Raw genomic sequence first — 19,167 nt, 5'->3', positions numbered from 1 at the left:
TGAGGTGACTCCTTCACTAACAGTTTCCTGTGAGAAAATATTGTAGAGTGAAAAGGTCTTGAGATCTCTCCCTCCCTTCCCTAGGCCATATAGCCCCCAAAGGCCTGGCCTTTGAGTAAAGACTTCTATCCACACTAGGAGCATGAGCCATAAGGATCTGGGAGCCAAGGAAACTTGGCTGGGTGCTATAGCCAGACCAGAATTGCTGGTAGTTGCAAAGGTCCAGGACTGCAGGCCTTAACAGAATCTGGCAGCAGTGTAGCTTTGGATTTGAACTTGGAGAGATCAATGCTATGAAGGAAATGAACTAAGTTGTGAGCCACTCTACACCCCTCCCCCCACCAGAGTCTGAGGTGGTATGAGGGGATTATGTCCCTGAGGTGCTGGGAGAAGTGATTACACTTCATTCTTGCCATATATTTGAAGTAAATTTGCTTTTTAAAAGCTATCCAGTGTCAAGTTGTTAAATGGAACTGGGGGCTAGTCACTGGGCCCCTAAAATGGGGGCAGCATAGTCCAAGGAGATTCTGCAGAGGGTAGGGCAAGAGACAATCATATCATACTGGTCACTGGGGAGAAAGTCTGTGGGTAGAGTACTGGAGTTATCATCTGAGTGAAAGAATTAAGAACAATGAAATTGTCAAATAATTTGGTCTAAACAGCTTTGGGTAAATTGTATTAAATAGCATCTATATGAATACCTGATAGAAGAATCCCTATATTTTCACCAAGGAAAGTAGGGGTTAAAAAAACCAACTGTGCTCAAAAAGCATAATCTGGAAAGATGAAAATGGGCAAGGGTTATACTTGCTGTCAGCTTTCTGCCTCAAAGGAAAGAGAATGCATTAGCCAGCCATCTAGGGTTATGATTTCTGAGAAGAGGTTTTCTTGAAGTATTACACTGAAATCTGATGCTGTATATCAATTTTTAAGGTACCAAAAAATGCAGTTCTTCTATGTTGAAAACAGTACCTTATTAGGGTATTGTTGAGGTAATAGCCTTCGACTAGAAATTTCGAATTTGAATATAACAGAAGATATTAAATGTAAAATAATTGGTTTGATCCTCTAACCAATGGGCTAAGAACTGATTGTAACAAACCTTAATAAGGGGTTTCGCATTAGATTTACACAAGAGTCAAGAAGAGAATATTCCTATTGCTTAATAAAACAGTAGGCAAGAATTCCTGCCCATGTGCCCTTTGTGTATTCTGTAGACTATTTGGTAAGAAAGAGAGACAGAGAGAGAGACAGAGAGAGAGACAGACAGAGACAAAGAGAGAGAGAGAGAGAGAGAGAGCACTAAATAGTCGGATCACTACTTCCCCTTCTCCCCCCTTAAATCCTCCCCTGCAGAACCTGGGCTAAGTATGAAGCTGACTATTTTGCATTGAGGAGCGGTATTCATGAGAGACACTTTTAAATATTATATCTGTAACTGTACGAAGTTTCCTTCAGTGAATCCCCCCACTATGCTTTTTATAAATGCAATTATTTTTTTTAATGCTAGAAAATTCCTCTCTCCATGGCATATACATATTTATTTTGTTACGTTTTTAGTCATGTTACACTGAAGGCACAAAGCCTTTGGTGGATAGTAAGTAACACACAGGGGATGTAATTTTTAAGCTGGCTGTGTGTATGTAATTTTCAAACCTTGCCCAGGGCACACTAATGCCTTGTCCTGGCTTTGCTTCCCAGAGTTAGCTTCTCTGGGTATTGTATCTACACAGCTGTGGCAGTAGCTGAGTGATTATCTGTGGGTGGTATAACATAAACCCAGTTGCCTAAAAGATCTGAGAAGGGACAAAGGGAGGCTTTTCTTAACTCCACAACTCCAAGGGGTACTGTGTGCCCTGTGGTGACAGCAGGAGGAAAAGCCCGTCCAATATTAATGAGTTCCTCTATTCTTATTTGAGTGAGCCTTTAGCAATTTTGCCCATCTTTGAGTTAAGATACTTCTTACTAGATGTGAAGAATTAAGAAGATAACTTTTTTGGGTGAGAGGAGTGGTGTCTGGATCCTGTTTTGTATTTTATTAAAAATTTAACACAAAATTTACTTCTTATACCCTTTAAGACCATTACTTAAATAATAGCTATGTAAAGTATGATATGCAATCTTCTACAGATAATACTGGTAATTACTTGGTGTCAAGTTCAGACCTTGTTTCAGGCATTCATCCAAATGTAATTTTTCCCCTTTTTTTGAAAATGGGATATTTGCTAGATATGCTATAAGTCCTTCAGGCATTAATTGCTCATTTTTGTCTGCTAGGTACTCAACTAATTGCTTGCCTTTTACTAGGTAATTATTGCAAATAATAAGATGTTATCAATTCACTATTGAATTATTATGAAACTAGCTTCAGTCTTCTACCCAAGATCTTAAAAGAGGGTCTAGGCGGGTGGAGCCAAGATGGCGGAGTCAAAGCAGTGACTTGCTTGAGCTCTCCCTCAAACCCCTCCAAATACCTATAAAAAAATAGCTCTAAACAAATTCTAAAGCAGCAGAACCCACAAAAAGACAGAGCGAAACAAATTTCCAGCCCAAGACAGCCTGGGTGATTGATCGGAAAGGTATATCGCTCCAGGCTGGGAGAGGAGCACAGTTTGGCGTGGGAGTGCAGGCTGCAGCGACCCTGGAGCAGGTCTCAGAGGACTGAATCGTGGGCAGCTGTGGTGGTTTCTAAACTTCTCAACCCAGGAATGCCAAAGACAACTTGGAAGATCAGTGGGAAAAGTCTGTCAGCGAAGAGAGAGAGAGAAGCCGGTGGTCTCAGGTCCAGTTCCCAAGCTTGGCAGGGGCAGCCGCTGCCTCCTGAGCTTCCAGCCCACAGACTGAGGGGGAATCGAGTGACTGATCAGAGGGGGATTGCAGGGATCTCTCTGCTGGTGCAGGATTCTCTTGCTTTGCCCGTGCTTGGATCTGGGTCACAATTCTGGGTGGCGGTCCTGGGACAAGGAGTGCTGGTGTGGTGGAGCTTGTAGTGGCTGTGGAGAGGAAACCCTCCTCACAGTTCCAAGACAGAAAAGAGTGCTCATAGACCAGAGCACAGGTCAGGAAAGGAGTAAACACCTTGCCCTTGATCATACCACCTTGGAAGAATTGAAAATTTACAGGTCCCTAGAAATATCACTGAACACAGCTGCACAAAACCCCTGAAGCTTGGGACAGTACATTCTCCACACTGGAAACAGACTCCTACCTTAACAAAGAGTTTATAATTCAAGTAATTGGCTGGGATCATGAGCAAGCAGTGCAAAAAGAATCAGACTATATTATCTTACTTTGATGACAAAGAAGATCAAAACATAGAACCAGAAGACAATGAAGCCAAAGCTCCTACATCCAAAGTCTCCAAGAAAAATATGAATTGGTCCCAGGCCATGGAAGAGCTCAAAGAGGATTTTGAGAAGCAAGTAAGAGAAGTAGAGGAAAAACTGAGAGTGATGCTAAAGGAGACCCAAAAAAATACTGAAGAAAATAACACCTTAAAAAATAGTCTAACCCAAATGGCAAAAGAGGTCCAAAAAGCCAATGAGGAAAAGAATGCCCTTAAAAGCAAAATTGGCCAAATGGAAAAGGAAGTCCAGAAGCTTGCTGAAGAAAATACTTCCTTAAAAATTAGAATGGAGAAATTGGAAGATAAGGACAATTTGAGAAATCAAGGCACTGTAACACTAATCAAAAGGAATGAAAAAAATAGAAGAGAATGTGAAATATCTCACTGTAAAAACAACTGACCTGGAAAATAGATCCAGGAGAGAAAACTTAAAAATTATTGGACTATCTGAAAGCCATGATCAAAAAAAGAGCCTGGACATCATCTTTCAAGAGATTATCAAGGACAACTACCCTGATATTTTAGAACCAGAGGGCAAAATAGAAATTGAAAGAATCCACCAATCACCTCCTGAAAGAGATCCCCAAAGGAAAACTCTTAGGAATGTTGTAGCCAAATTCCAGAATTCTCAGGTCAAGTAGAAGATATTGCAAGCAGCCAGAAAAACAATTCAAGTATTGTGGAAACACAATCAGGATAACACAAGATTTAGCAACTTCTACATTAAGGGTCCAGAAGGCATGGAGTATGATATTCTGGAGGGCAGAGGAGATAGGATTACAACCAAGAATCACCTACCCAGCAAAACTGAGTATAATTCTTCAGGGTAAAAAATGGTCATTCAATGAAGTAGCGGACTTTCAAGCATTCCTGTGGAAAAGACCAGAGCTGAATAGAAAATTTAACCTTCAAATACAAGACTCAAGTGAAACATGGAAGAAGTAAACAGGAAAGAGAAATCATAAGAGACTTATTAAGGTTGAACTGTTTACATTCCTGCAGGGAAAGATGATATTTGTAACTCATGAGTCCTTTGTCAGTATTAGGGTAGTGGGAGGGAAAAAATTATATGTTTGTATAGACAGATAGATAGAGGAAGATGAAGGGGTGATATCTGGAAGCGGTGGGAGAAGATTATACAGAGAGAAGGAGAAAGGGAGAAGTAGAATGAGGTAAAATATCTCACATGAAACAGACAAGAAAAGGCTTTTACAGTGGAGGGGAAATGGGGGAAGGTGAGGGAATAAGTGCATCTTATTCTCATAGGATTTGGTTTAAGGAGGGAATAACATACACAATGGGGTATGGAAATCTATCTTACTCTACAAGAAAATAAGGGGGGAAGAGGACAAGAGAGCAGGGGGTTGATAGAGGGGAAGGCAGATTGAGGGAGGGGGTAATCAAAAGCAAACACTTCTGAGGAGGGACAGGGTCAAAGAGAGAATAGAATAAATGGGGGTAGGATAGAATGAAGGGAAATATACTTGGCTTTTCACAACAGGACTACTATGGAAGTGTTTTGCATGACAACATATATATAACCTGTATTGAGATGCTTGCCTTTTCAATGACAGTGGGTGGGGAGGGAGGAAGGGAGAAAATTTGTAACCCAAAGTTTTAAAAACACATGTTAAAAATAAAACAATAAAAAAATTTAAAAATTAAAAAAAGGAAAAAAAGAGGGTCTATATTTTGGACTGGAGCAGTTTCAAATATATATTGATAGTATTTCTATATTAATTAAGGGCATCTCATTCTTAAATGGTAAATCAGTCTATCATTAGGCATTGGCTGTTATTCCATGTTTCTTAGATAAAGCATTAGAAATGAGTTGAAGGCATCATATGATGAATTACTTTCCATTTATCACTTATACATCCATTTTAATCTTAACAAGTTAGGTTGCATATTCAGTTTGCTTCTTGTATCATCATGATTAGCTGATCAAAATTCATTACTAGTTTTCCATGACCTCACACACCAACCCATCAAATCACATGCACACCTCAGCTTCTTTGAAAGAAGCATGAATGTATTTTTCATCCATAACTGATTTCATAGAAGGCATAGGAATGAGGGCTAAAATGGAACTAGAAAAGTCTTTGGTTGTAACAAAATCATGGCAATGCAGCTGAATGAAAGACTCAATAGATGTTATTGGTCTTGAATCTTCCCTTTGTTCTGGTGAAACACACATTTCTTTGGTCATAAAAGACAAAAATTCCCACTTTCCTCTTGCACCTGCTTCTTCAATAAGACTTACATTTGCACAAAGAGGAGAATCAACTGGTGGTCCTCAAGAGTCATACTTCTAGGCATATGTTAACTTTCCATCAGTGCCATTTTGTTTACATAGAGAAAGAGCCACACATGGATAGGGGCAGCTAGAGTGTATACCAAAGAATGAATAATTAGCATTATTCCACTACTAGCATGCTTCTTTTGGATCATACATCTTGGGGGCAAGGCACAGCTACTGTGATTTTGTACTGCTAGAGTTTCTAAAGACTTGCTTTTACTTCCTATCCTTAAAGCATTAGAGAATAATTAACATCATTATAGTGAAACCTCTCTAGAAGACTTCCTTCATTGGAAGGACACATGCCTAAAGGACTAAATTTTCTGAGCATGCATTTTAAACAATAAACTGCCAAAAACCCAATTTAATATGCCACCTGTCACCAGGTTTCATTGTCCAAGACTTGAAAGTATAATGTATTTTCTCATAATCAAGAACATGCTCCCATGTTTCCCACTTGAAGTAAGATTCTCAATGAAGATTTTTCTACATACTGTCTAGGCTAGCATGTAGGGTCAATGGAGTAATGAATAGATTAATCAAAACTGCAGATATAGCAGCTCTCTCATAACTTATAGACTGACAGGTTCGTGAGCCTTAAAAGCATAATTTTCCCTGGGGTAGAAAACTTTTTCGTAGTAAGCTGTTCTTTTTTAACATGAAGATTTCTAATAAAAGGATTACCATCTCTTTTCTTCCATTTGAGTGCACCACAATCCTTTATACCTATTCAACCAGCAAAAAACTGCTTAGGAAGTAATGATAAGGGTTTGATTCAAAAATTGAAAGATCTGGGCTGATACTTCGGACCTTGCTATTTTTGTTAATGCAGTAAAGTAATTTATAGCTAAAATGTTTTGTTATCCTGAAATATCAAGATTGACTTTGAATTGCCACAGTTCTTGGACTAAAGTTTGTGATTGTCTGTCTTCCGGTTGGAATTTCATGAGGAAGTATCCTGTATTTTCTGGGGAGGGTCCCGAGGCCATTTTGTTTATTATTTTTGTTTTAGAAACAGAGTAGAGATCTTAAGCAATTTTAGTCTAAGAACATCAGAGAACTACTTGAATGTAGAATTTTTTTTAAAAAAGGATCCAATTATAATTTTTCTAGCTGTTGATAGTTAGATGTTATATCTAAGCTTCCGAAATTACATATGTAATTGCTCTAAAAACATACCACATTTGGAGTCTTGAAATTTGATCTTGTCTGGAAAATACTCAAATATTAAGGTTGTAGTAATGAAAAAATTTCATCTCCTGCAGATTGACATGTTCCTAAAGTTTCAATATTGTAATTTTCTTGGAAGAACAAGGAGGAGGAGAAGAATAAGCCGGAGAAGAAATCTGTTCTTGTTAAAGGAGGTTTATCTGGACAAAAGTATTGCAGACTATTCCTTTTTATTCATAAAATCACAAACACACACACACACACACACACACACACACACACACATATGTTTTAGCATATAAATAGACCTTAGAGATTATCCAGTCCAACCTCATCAATTTGCAGATGAGAGAACTGAGGCCTAGAGGGAGTTAAATGGCAAAATCATAATCAAATAGTATTTGCAATGAAATCAAATTTTTCTTTAACTTAGGAAATGCCAGTTTATTTGATTTTAATCTTTTTAATGTGTACATATCTTCTTTCCTCAATCATACTGCAATGCTACATGAGAAAGTTCTCATAGAGAAGAGAAAACTTGCTTTTCAGAGTTGACTAATCAGAATAAAATCAGGCAGTTGATTCTTTGGGTTGTTATTTAACATTTTTCTTGCACAGATACACATTTGGCCTAAAACTCAGAGACCCATAATCTCCTTTGGCCTTTTAATGGCACAGTCATAAAACCATTACCTTGTAAATGTTTATAGGATTCTGAATGGATGATGTACAAGCAAAATTAACCAGTTACTTTTATGCTTGTTTTCTGTACGTTCTTTCTAGAACACAGCCTGAAGGAATGTAAAGTACAATTTAAATTTGTTTTCCTTTTCACACTATACACACACATGCATATATACATACATGCATATACATACATACATACATACATATTCACTGGTTATTTCACCAAAAGCAAATAAAACATGGACTAAAAGAATACTGAACTCAATTCCTCAGCAAGAAACAGGGATATGCATTTAAATCAAGGTTTTAATCAAAGTTTTCTCATCAATTTTAGCTAATATAGGGCAAAAGAAAAATGGGATATTTTGGTGGATCTTTTTCCTTGCATGGAGTCTGAGCATGAAATCTCCAAATGAGCTGAAGCTTGCAATGAATTTTTTTTCCTTCCTTCTTCCCTCCTTTCCTTCCTTCCTTCCCTCCTTTCCTTCTTCCCTCCCTCCCTTCCTTCCTTCCTTCCTTCCTTCCTTCCTTCCTTCCTTCATTCCTTCCTTCCTTCCTTCCTTCCTTTTTTTCTTTGTTTCTTTCAAATGAGAAGGATCAAAGGAGGGATAAGACTGGACTGCTGCTTGCAGGTAGCTGGGAACTTAATAATAGGCAATGGTTAAAATTTTGAACTATTTAGCTGTTAGTTTTTATTCTTTTATATTTTTCCAAGGAGGATGATCTTTGGAGTGATAAGGATAGAAATAAATTTGTCAGCAAGCAGTTAAAAATGAAGATAGGTAGTAAGAGAGTGACTGGCTTTTCTCAAGGAGTTCAAATTTGTCCCAGATGAATTATTCTTGAGCATACTGAGAAAATTGGCAAATGTGATTACTAAGGCACTGTTGGTAATATTTGGAAGCTCTTGGACAATAGAAGGTAGGGTGCTGCATGACTAGAGAATGGCAAATATTATTTGGATTTTCCAAAATGGCAAAAGTTCAGAATCAGCAAATGGTTGCATTGAGCATGACTCCTGCTCTTAGCAAAATTCTAGAGAAGGGCTGGGGAACCTGTAACCTTGAGGCCGCATGTGTCCCTCTAGGTCCTCAAGTGCAACCCTTTGACTGAATCCAAACTTCACAGAACAAATCCCCTTAATAAAAGGATTTGTTCTATAAAACTTGGACTCAGGCAAAAGGTCACACCCGAGGACCTAGAAGGCCACATATGGCCTCAAGGCTGCAGGCTCTCTTCTCCTGTTCTAGAGCACGTTATTATGCAGATTCTCTGTGAACATTTGGAAAGGAAAATCAGTGATCACAAACAGCCAACATGACTTCATCATTAGAGTATGTCATGGCTAATGGAGTAATTTGCTTTGCTGGACTATTCATGTTTGCAATAGTTTTATTTGTTTGTGTTTTCTTTCTCAATGGGGAGAGGGGAAAGCTGGGAAAGAGAGAATACAAATCTGAAAATATATAAAACTGAATAAAAAAAGAGTGAAACATGTCAGAATAATGGCATCAGATAACTAGACTTTAAATCAGAAGAATGCTGTAGAAAAGTGTACTTAAATTTCATTGAATCCTTTACCTATAGGACTTTCATATTATCCTTATGAACTAGATAGAAAGATATGGGTGAGATGATAGTAAAATTAGGTAGATTTAGGACTGGTTGAATGACTAGACCTGAAGAGTGGTTATTCATGTGTAGAAGTAAACTTGGAGGAAGATTTCTAGGGAACTACCCTAGGGATCTGTTCTTGACCTTATGGTACTGGATATTTTTATCAGTGAAATCATAAGTGGCATGTTAATTAAACTTGTAGATAATACACATATGGTAAAAATTGCAAGAGTTGGGATCCAAAAAGAATTTAACTGTCTAGATTAGTGGTCCAGACCTTATAAGATAATAATAATAATAATAGTACATTGAGGTTTGCAAAGTACTTTATAAATATTATCTCATTTTATCCTCAAAACAACCCTGGGAGGTAGGTGTCATTATTATCTCCATATTCCTTATCTGCAGATAAGGAAACTGGGACAAAGAGAAGTTAAGTGATTTGCCCAGTTAGAAAGTCACACAACTAGAAAGTATCTGAGGCTAGATTTGAACTCAGGTCTTCTTGACTCTAGGTTTAATGCTTTATCCACCATGCCAACAGGCTGCCTCTGAAATAAAATATATACTTCAATGTTTCCACCTATGAAACAACAATGAAATCTAATAGAAATAAACATAACATTTAACCTGGGTTAACCATTTAACCTGGTTTAAAAACATCAGTTTCACAAGTCCCAGGATGAGAGAAGCATGACCAGTCAACAGTTCTTGTAAAAGAGATTAAAGCCTTTTTAGTGATCAGCAAGTCAAGAATGTGATGTGGCCTGCAAAAAGTTAATGCTGTTCTACTAGGCTATATTAAGAGGCACATTATTCATAATGCAGGAGGAGTCAAAGAGCTCCATCCTACTCCTCTGTGGTCATACTATATTGGATATACTGTGTTGTGACATTTTGGGAAGGCCACTCTACAAGCAGGAATATATAGAGAAGAAAATGACCCCACATGGGATGACTGGAGACCATGTCAAGTGAGGATTGCCTGAAGGAACTAGAGATGTTTAGTCTTTAGAAGAGAAGTATTATTGGGAGACAGGGAGAGATATCCGTCTTCAAGTATTTGAAGGACTGTCGTGTGGAAGACCCATTAGACAAGTTCTTCTTGGCTTCAGAGGGCAGAACTGTAGACATTGGATGCAAGTTGCAAAAAAAAGGTAAATTTAGGTTTGGTATAATGAAAAACTTACAGTCATTCAAGTTGTCCAAAAGTTGAATGGATTGTCTTGGGAATTAATGGGTTCCCTTTCATTAGAGAGCTTCAAGAAGAGAGTACGTGACCATTTCTTGATGCTTTGGAAAGGATTCTCAGTCAGATAGAGGTTGGACTATATGATCACCAAGGACCCTTTATGCTTCTGAGAGTTCAATAATAGAAATCATATAGTAAGATAAAAAAAGCAACAACAAAACTGTCAAATCACATATCATAGGAGAACATTTGATGTCAAAATGATAATGATAATAATAATTATGCTAATAAAATAGACTAGCATTTACTATGTTCTACACACTGTGCTATACCATTTACAAATATCTCATTTGGTGTTCACAACACTCCTGGCAGGTAGATGTTATTATCATTCCCATTATTACAGTTAAGGAAACTGAGGAAGACAGAGGTTAAATAACTTGCCCAGGGTCACACAGCTAGTCAGTGTCTGAGACTGTATTTGAATTCAGATCTTCCTGAGCCCAGGCTCCGTGCTCTATTCACTGTGCCACCTGGTTGTCAAGAATGAAGAGACTGAAAACTTCCAATTAATATGCTGCTTGTAAAAACAAACTTCAACACAAATTCAAAAGATGAAAAATCACAGTGATTGGAAAAGAAGTAGATATTTTTATTAAATGTAATGATGGAAGGTGGCAGATTAGGGGCAGTCAGCCAACTGAACTCTACTAACATTCCTCTTGAAACAACTTTAAAATAATGCCTTGAATAAAATTTTGGAGCTGCAGAGCTAATAAAAGGTTGGGATAAAACATTTTTTTTCTGGCCTAAGGAAACTTAAGAGGTCATCAGGAGAAGTCTGTGACTCTGGGATGAAGGCTTGTCCTGAGCCCATATACCCATGGTGGCAGCAACAGCTGCCACAGCAGCAGCTCTGGGATCTCTTAGCCCAGATATAGTGAGGGGGTCAAACAACTGGTCAGAAAAGATTACAGGGGACCCTTTGCTAGCACTGGATAGAGCTGGTGCTGATTGACAACTCTATTGCCCATACACAGTTCTGGGTCTCAGTTCCATAGAGGAGAGGAGGGCTGGTTTTCAATCTCAAAGGAGTAGGACCCCTGGTTACAGCATCAAAGCAAAGAGAACACTAATACTTAGGGCTGCAGGAGACCAGAGGGAAAGCAAGGGCAAAGACCAGAGCCTAGACCAGGAAAACAGTGACCATATTTCTCTCAGGATCATACCACCTTGGAATCACCAAAAATTTGCACATCCCTAGAAAGAGCCCTGAAAACAGCAGCACAAAAAAAATCCTGATGTCTGACAAGTGCTTTCCATCCCGAGATGAGCAGAGCCTAACTTTCTCATAAAATTCAAAGTAAAAAAGTAGGCTGGAAAAATAAGTAAATAGCAACAACAACAACAAAATTTGACCATAAAAAGCTGCTATGTTGGCAGAGAAGACCAAGACAAACTCAGAAGTAGATAAGAATGTGAAAACAGGTACCATGGTAATTGGACCCAAGCTCAACAAGAGTTCCTGGAAGAGTTAAAAAGCTAAGTGTGGTAGAGGAAAAATTGGGAAAAGAAATTAGAATGATGCAAGAAAATTATGAAAAGAGAATTATTAATTTAGTAAAACAGGCACAAAAAATACTGAAGAAAATAACACTTTAAAAAGCAGAATTGGCCAAATGTTAAAAGCATAAAGAAGAATTTCTTAAAAAGCAGGCTTGGCCAAATGAACAAAAGAAGTACAAAATCTCACTGAAGAAAACAATTCCTTAAAAATAGGAATTGGGCAAGTGTAAGTTAATGACTCCATGATCAAGAAACAAAGTCAAAAGAATGAAAAAAATAGAAGAAAATGTGAAACATACCACTGGAAAACAAATGACATGGGAAATAGATTGAGGAGAAATAATTTAAGAATTATTGGACTACCTGAAAGTCATCATCCAAGAAAGAGCTGAGACATCATATTTTAAGAAATTATCAAAATTATCAAGGAAAACTGCCCCAATATTCTAGAACCAGAGGGTAAAATAGAAATGGAAAGAATCCACCAATCACCTCCTGAAAGAGATACCAAAATGCAAAATCCCCAGGAATATTATAGCCAAATTCCAGAGCTTCCAAGTCAAAGAGAAAATACTTCAAGTAGCCAGAAAGAAATGATTCAAATATTGTGGAATCATAGTTAGGATCAAATGAGATTTAGCTGCTTCCACCTTAAAGGAGTGGAGGGCTTAGAATATGATATTCTGGCGGGCAAAGGAGCTAGGATTACAAGCAAGAATAACCTGCCCAGGAAAACAAAGTATAATCCTTCAGGGGAAAAATGGATATTTAATGAAACAGAAGACTTTCAAGCATTCCTGATGAAAAGACCAGAGCTGAGTAGAAAATTTGACATTCAAACACAAGACTCAAAGAGAACCATAAAAAGGCAAACATGAAAGAGTAATCATAAGGGACATAAATGAAAGTGTTTACATTCCTACATGAGAAGATGATACATGTAACTCCTAAGAACTTGATCATTATTAGGGCAGTTGAAAAGCAGTTTACATAGATGGAGTGCATGGATGTGAGTTGTATATGTGAGAATGATCTCCAAAAACAAAAATTAAAGCGGTGAGAATGAAGGGTACACTAGGAGAAGGGGGAAGGGAAAGGTAGAATGGGGAAAATTTTCTTGCACAAAAGAAACATGCAAGGAAGGGCTTTTACAATGGAGGGGAAAATTTGAGGGGGGGAGTGGCAGGCAATGGTTGAACCTCACTCTCATTGGAATTGATTCAAAGAGGGAAGAATACACACACACATGCACGCACGCACGCACACACACACACACACACACACACACATGCACACACATTCAGTTATGTATAGAAATGTAACTTACCCAATATGAAAATAGGAAGGGAAGGGAAGGGAATAAGAGAAAGTAGAGGGTTATGATAAAAGGGAGGGTTTATTAAGAGAGTCAGTAGTTTGAAGTAAAATAGACTTGAGGAGGGATAGGATAAAAGGAGAGAGAGAGAGACAGACAGAGACAGTGAGAGACAGAGAGAGAGACAGACAGAGAGATACAGAAGAGACAGAGTCAGAGAGAGAAAGACAGACAGAGACTGAGATAGCGAGACAGAAACAGAGACAAAGAAACAGAGAGACAGAGACACACAGAGAGACACATGCACAGAGACAGAGAATGAGAGACAGAGAGACAAAGAGAAGAAGAAGAAGAAGAAGAAGAAGAAGAAGAAGAAGAAGAAGAAAAAGAAGAAGAAGAAGAAGAAGAAGAAGAAGAAGAAGAAGAAGAAGAAAATGGGATGGAGGGAAATATACAGTAATCATAACTGAATGTGTGGGATGAGCTCATCCATAAAATGAAATGGATGAGAAACCAGAATCCAACAATATGTTGTTTACAAGAGACACATTTGAAATAGATACACATACACAGAGTTAAAGTAAAGGGCTGGAGCAGAGTCTACTATTATTACATACTAATTATTATGTATTAATTCAGGTTTTCAACCTAAATAGCTTTTAAAAATCTTACTTGGATAATTTCAATAAATTTAGGAATTTGAAGTGATCACTTTTTTTGCCTTAGTAGATCACTTTCCAGTCATAGTTTTCATCTCCTTCTTCTGGGTGCCAGAACTTAAGGGCATTGATAAGCTGGTAAATGTCCAGGAGAGGGCAATCAGCATAGTGAAGGGCCTTGAGTCCTTGACATATGAGTACTATTTGAAGAAACTGGATATGTTTAACCTAGGGAAAATAAAACTGGGGTTGAGAGGAGAGACAACATGAAAACTATTTTCAAAGAATTGAAGGGCTGTTGTGTGGAAGAAGGATAAGACATTCTTTTTGGGACCAGGAGCAATAGGTCAACATGGATTTGATATCAGGAAAAACCTCTCCCAAACTAGAGCTATGCAAAAGTGGAATGGGCTTCATAGAGAGATGGGGATTTCTCCTCCTTGAAGGTCTTCAGGAAGAACTTGTATGACAACAATAACAATAACTAACATTTATATAGCATTTACTATGTACCAGGCATTGTTTACAATTATCATCTCATTTGATTCTCACAATTGTTATCCTCATTTTACAGATGAAGAAGCTGATGCAAACAGAAGCTAAGTGACTTGGCTATGGTCACACAGATAAGGAGTGTCTGAATCTGGATTTGAACTCAAGTCTTCCTGATTCCAGACCCAACACTCTGTTTGCTGCACCATTTAATTGCTGCTCTCCTGCCTTTTCTGATCATTTGTTGGATATGTTATATTGGATAGTAAGTGGCTACTGAGCTCCCTTCCATTTCTCAGGTTCTGTGATTCTATGATTCTTCTCTTCACAATCCTCCATTAAGGATCTAGTCCTGGAAATCTTCCTCTTGTTCTTCTGATACTTCCTGCACACCAATGCAGCATTTGAACTATCCATTTGTTATCTCTCACTTAATTACAAGGCCAAATCGCTTCTTTTTCTGATCAGACAAATCTCTGGCAATGTCTTTTGCACCACTTTTCATGTGTAACTTATCACTGATAATGTCCTAGAGTTCACTTATACCTGCCATGCACCTATGTTCATTGCCTATCGGATCACTTGCAATTTTGATTCCTCCATTTCATTTACAAGATACCAAACTAGTTTGCCCATTTTTTCCATGAATTTGAGTTTCAAATCATGTGGATAAGTTTTAAGAAGAGTAATTTTCAGAGTTTGGGGAAAGGACTATTTAAAATTCTAAATACAGTTTCCTCTGCATTTGTAAAATGTGAAAAATAACAGCACCTACCTCTCAAGGTTCTTCTGAAGATCAAATGAGAAAATATATGTCTGCAGTGATTTGAAAACTTTTAAGTGCTAGATGAGTAAAAGATGAATATTATTTTTATTTGGAGATAGCTAGGTGGTGCAGTAGATAGAGCACAGGACCTACAGTCAGGAAGATCTAAGTTGAAGATGGCCTTAGACACTTACTATGTCACCTTGGACAAATCAGTTAACCTTTCTCAGCCTCAACTTCCTTATTTGTAAAATGTGTATAATAATTGCACCTATTTCCCAAGGTTGTTGTGAAGATAAAATGAGAATATTTGTGAAGTGCTTCACAAATATTATCACTATATAAATGCTATTATTGTTATTAGTGAGAATATAGAAAACAAATTCAATTAAACAAACATGTATGAGGTCCTGTTATGTGTCAGGCATTGTGCCAGGTGTTGGTTACACAAAGACAAAAATGAAGTGCTCTTGGCTCTTATATTCTAGCATGATTATTGATCTTTCAAACTTATTCTTTTTTTAAAAATGTTTTTATTTTCATTTTTTACACACCATAATTTCCACCATATCCCTATTTTTCCCATTCCTAGAAAGCTACCTCACATAACAAATAGTAGTTTTTTGAAGAATAAAAAGAGAAAATAATCAGCATAACTGATCAATGTGTGAAAAAAATCTGACATGTGCAATGTATTACAGTTGTGAATCTCTTACTTCTGCATAGTAGTGGGGTTGGCAATGTCTTCTCATATCTCTTCTTTCAAAATATGGTTGTTCTTTGTAATTTTGCAACACTCATTTTTTGTGGTAATTTACATTTACACTTTCTAGTCAATGTATATTGTTTTCTTTTCTCTATTTACTTCACTCTTCATCAATTCATGTAGATCTTTCCATGCTTTTGTATTCATCACATTCATCATTTCTTATAGAATAGTAATATTCCATTGCATTTGTATACAGGTTTCTTTAGCTATTCCCCAAGTGATGGATATCTACCTCATTTCCAATTCTTTGATATCACAAAAAATGCAGCTATAAATATTTTGTTCTATATGGCGACTTTCTTCTTCTCATTGGCATCGTTGGGGTATGAGCCTATTAGTGGAATCTCAGGATCAAAGGTTATGGTCATTTTATTTTGTTTACATAATTATAAATTGCTTTCTAGAATGTTGTCATTGTTGCTAATTTGTATGGTGTGAGGTGAAACCCTAAGTTTGCTTTGATGTGCATTTCTCTTATTATTAGTGATTTGGAGCGTTCTTTCATTTGGTTAACAGTTAGCAATTAATTTTTTTTGAGGCAATTGGGGTTAAGTGACTTGCCCCAGGTCACACAGCTAGAAAATGTTTAAGGTCAGATTTGAACTCAGGTCCTTCTGATTCCAGGGAGAGTGCTAGTTTGCTATTCTTTTGAGAACTATGTGCTCATATCTTTTGATCACTCATGTATTGAGGAATGGATTTCGGTATATACATACGTACACACATACTTATGTGTTAATTATTTATATATAATGGATACCAAACCCTTATCAGAGAAATTTAAGAGAAAAATTTCTTTTACCATTTGACCACTTCCCTTCTTATCATAGATGCATTAATTTTGTTTGTGCAGAAGCTTTTTAATTTCATGTAATCTTTTGTAATTACCTCTATCCCTTGTTTAGTTAGGAATACTTCTCCTGCCCATAGTCATGAGAGAGTTCTTCCAATCATTTTAGTAGTATGATTTTTAATATTAAGGTAATGTAAACATTTAGAATGTAGTGTGGAATAAAGTATTAGTTTAAGCCTAATTTCTGCCATACTTATTTTTTTTAGTTTTTTTTTGCCATCAGTTTTTATCAAATAGGAAGTTCTTTACTAAGTAATTTGTATTTTTTGGTTTGTTGAACACTAAGTTATTAAGTTCCCAATCTTTCTGATTTTTCATTTGTTTAGTCCGTTTCATTGTCTTGTCTCTATTTTTTTAAACAATATCATGTAGTTTTTATGTCTACTGCTTTATAATATAGTTTAACATGTGAAAAGGCTATTCCCCCTTCCTCTCTCTGTCTCTGTCTCTGTCTCTGTCTCTCTCTCTCTCTCTCTCTCTCTCTCATTTCTCTTGATATTCTAGATCAGGGTTGGCAATCCTGGGGCCATATTTGGCCTGCCAACTATTTCTATATACCTAGTGAGCTAAGAATGTTTTTTACATTTTTAAATACAATAAAATGGCCAAACAAAAACAAGTGGTATCCCAATTGGGCTAGATTTTGCCTATAGGTCATACTATTCTAATCCTTGTTACAGACCTTTTAATTTTTCAATTAAATTTTGTTATTATTTTATTGAGTTCTATAAAATATTCTTTTGATAATTTGATTGGTATTGATAGCATTAAAATGTCAATTAACTTTGGGAGTATTATCATTTTTGTTATGCTGGCACAGCCCAGCAATGAGCATGAATTTTCCTCCAGTTATTTAAGTTGTTGTTTATTTCTTTTTTTAACTAATTAATTTACTTATTTTTAGTTTTCAACATTCATTTCCACAAGATTTTGAGCTCCAAATTTTCTCCCCATCTCTCCCCTCCCCCACCCTAAGAGAGTATGCATTCTGAATACACTTTCCCCCAATCTGCCCTCCTTTCTATCACCCCTCCCCCTTCTCTTATCCCTTTCCCCTTCTATTTTTCTGTAGGGCGGGATAGATTTCTATATCTCTTTGCCTCTACATCTTATTTTCCAGTTGCATGTAAAAACAATTTTTAACATTCGTTTTAAAAAGTTTGAGTTCCGAATTCTCTCCCTTCCTCACCACCCCCACCCTCATTGAGAAGGCAAGCAATTTGATATAGGTTATACATGTGTAGTCATGCAACACACTTCCATAATAGTCATTTTGTGAAAGACTAACTATATTTCCCTCCATCCTATCCTGCCCCCACTTTTTCTATTTTCTCCTTTGACCCTGTCCTTCCTCAAAAGTGTTTGCTTCTGATTACCCCCTCACCAATCTGCCCTCCCTTCTATCATCCTCCCCTCTCTAATTCTCTTTCCTCCTATTTTCCTGTAGGGTGAGATAGATTTCCATACCCAATTGCGTGTGTATGTTATTCCCCACTTAAGCCAAATCCAATGAGAATAAGATTCACTCATTCCCTCTCACCTTCCTTCTCCTCCACTGTAAAAGCTTTTTCCTGCCTCATTTATGTGAAATAGTTTACCCCATTCTACCTCTTCCTTTCTTCTCCCAGTACAATCTTCTCCCACCCCTTAATTTTATTTTTTAGATATCATCCCTTCATATTCAACTCACCCTGTGCCCTCTATCTATACACACACACACACACACACACACACACACACACACATATTCCTTCCAACTATCCTAATACTGAGAAAGGTCTCATGAATTACAAATATCATCTTTACATGTAGGAATGTAAACAGTTCAACTTTAATAAGTCCCTTAAAATTTCTCTTTCCTGTTTACCTTTTCATGCTTCTCTTGAATCTTATATTTGAAAGTCAAATTTTCTATTCAGCTTTGGTCTTTTCACCATTTTTCCCCCTGAAGGATTATACTCAGTTTTGCTGGGTAGGTGATTCTTGGATTTAATCCTAGCTCCTTTGACCTCTGGAATATCAAATTTCAAGCCCTCTGATCCCTTAATATAGAAGCTTCTAAATCTTGTGTTATCCTGATCATGTTTCCACAATACTTGAATTGTTTCTTTCTGGCTGTGTGCAATATTTTCTCCTTGACCTGGGAACTCTGGAATTTGGCTATAATATTCCTAGGAGTTTTTCTTTTGGGATCTCTTTTAGGAGGTGATTGGTGGATTCTTTCCATTTCTATTTTACCCTCTGGTTCTAGAATATCAGGGCAATTTTCCTTGATAATTCCTTAAAAGATGATGTCTAGGTTCTTTTTTTTTGATCATGGTTTTCAGGTTATCCAATACTTTTAAAATTATCTCTCCTGGATTTATTTTCCAGGTCAGTTGTTTTTCCAGTGAAATATTTCACATTGTCTTCTATTTTTTTCATTCTTTTGATTTT

Source organism: Vombatus ursinus, unplaced genomic scaffold (genome assembly GCF_900497805.2).
Source record: "Vombatus ursinus unplaced genomic scaffold, bare-nosed wombat genome assembly UNPS02010548.1, whole genome shotgun sequence".
Lineage (NCBI taxonomy): Eukaryota > Metazoa > Chordata > Mammalia > Diprotodontia > Vombatidae > Vombatus > Vombatus ursinus.
Note: the sequence above shows the minus strand (reverse complement) of the source record.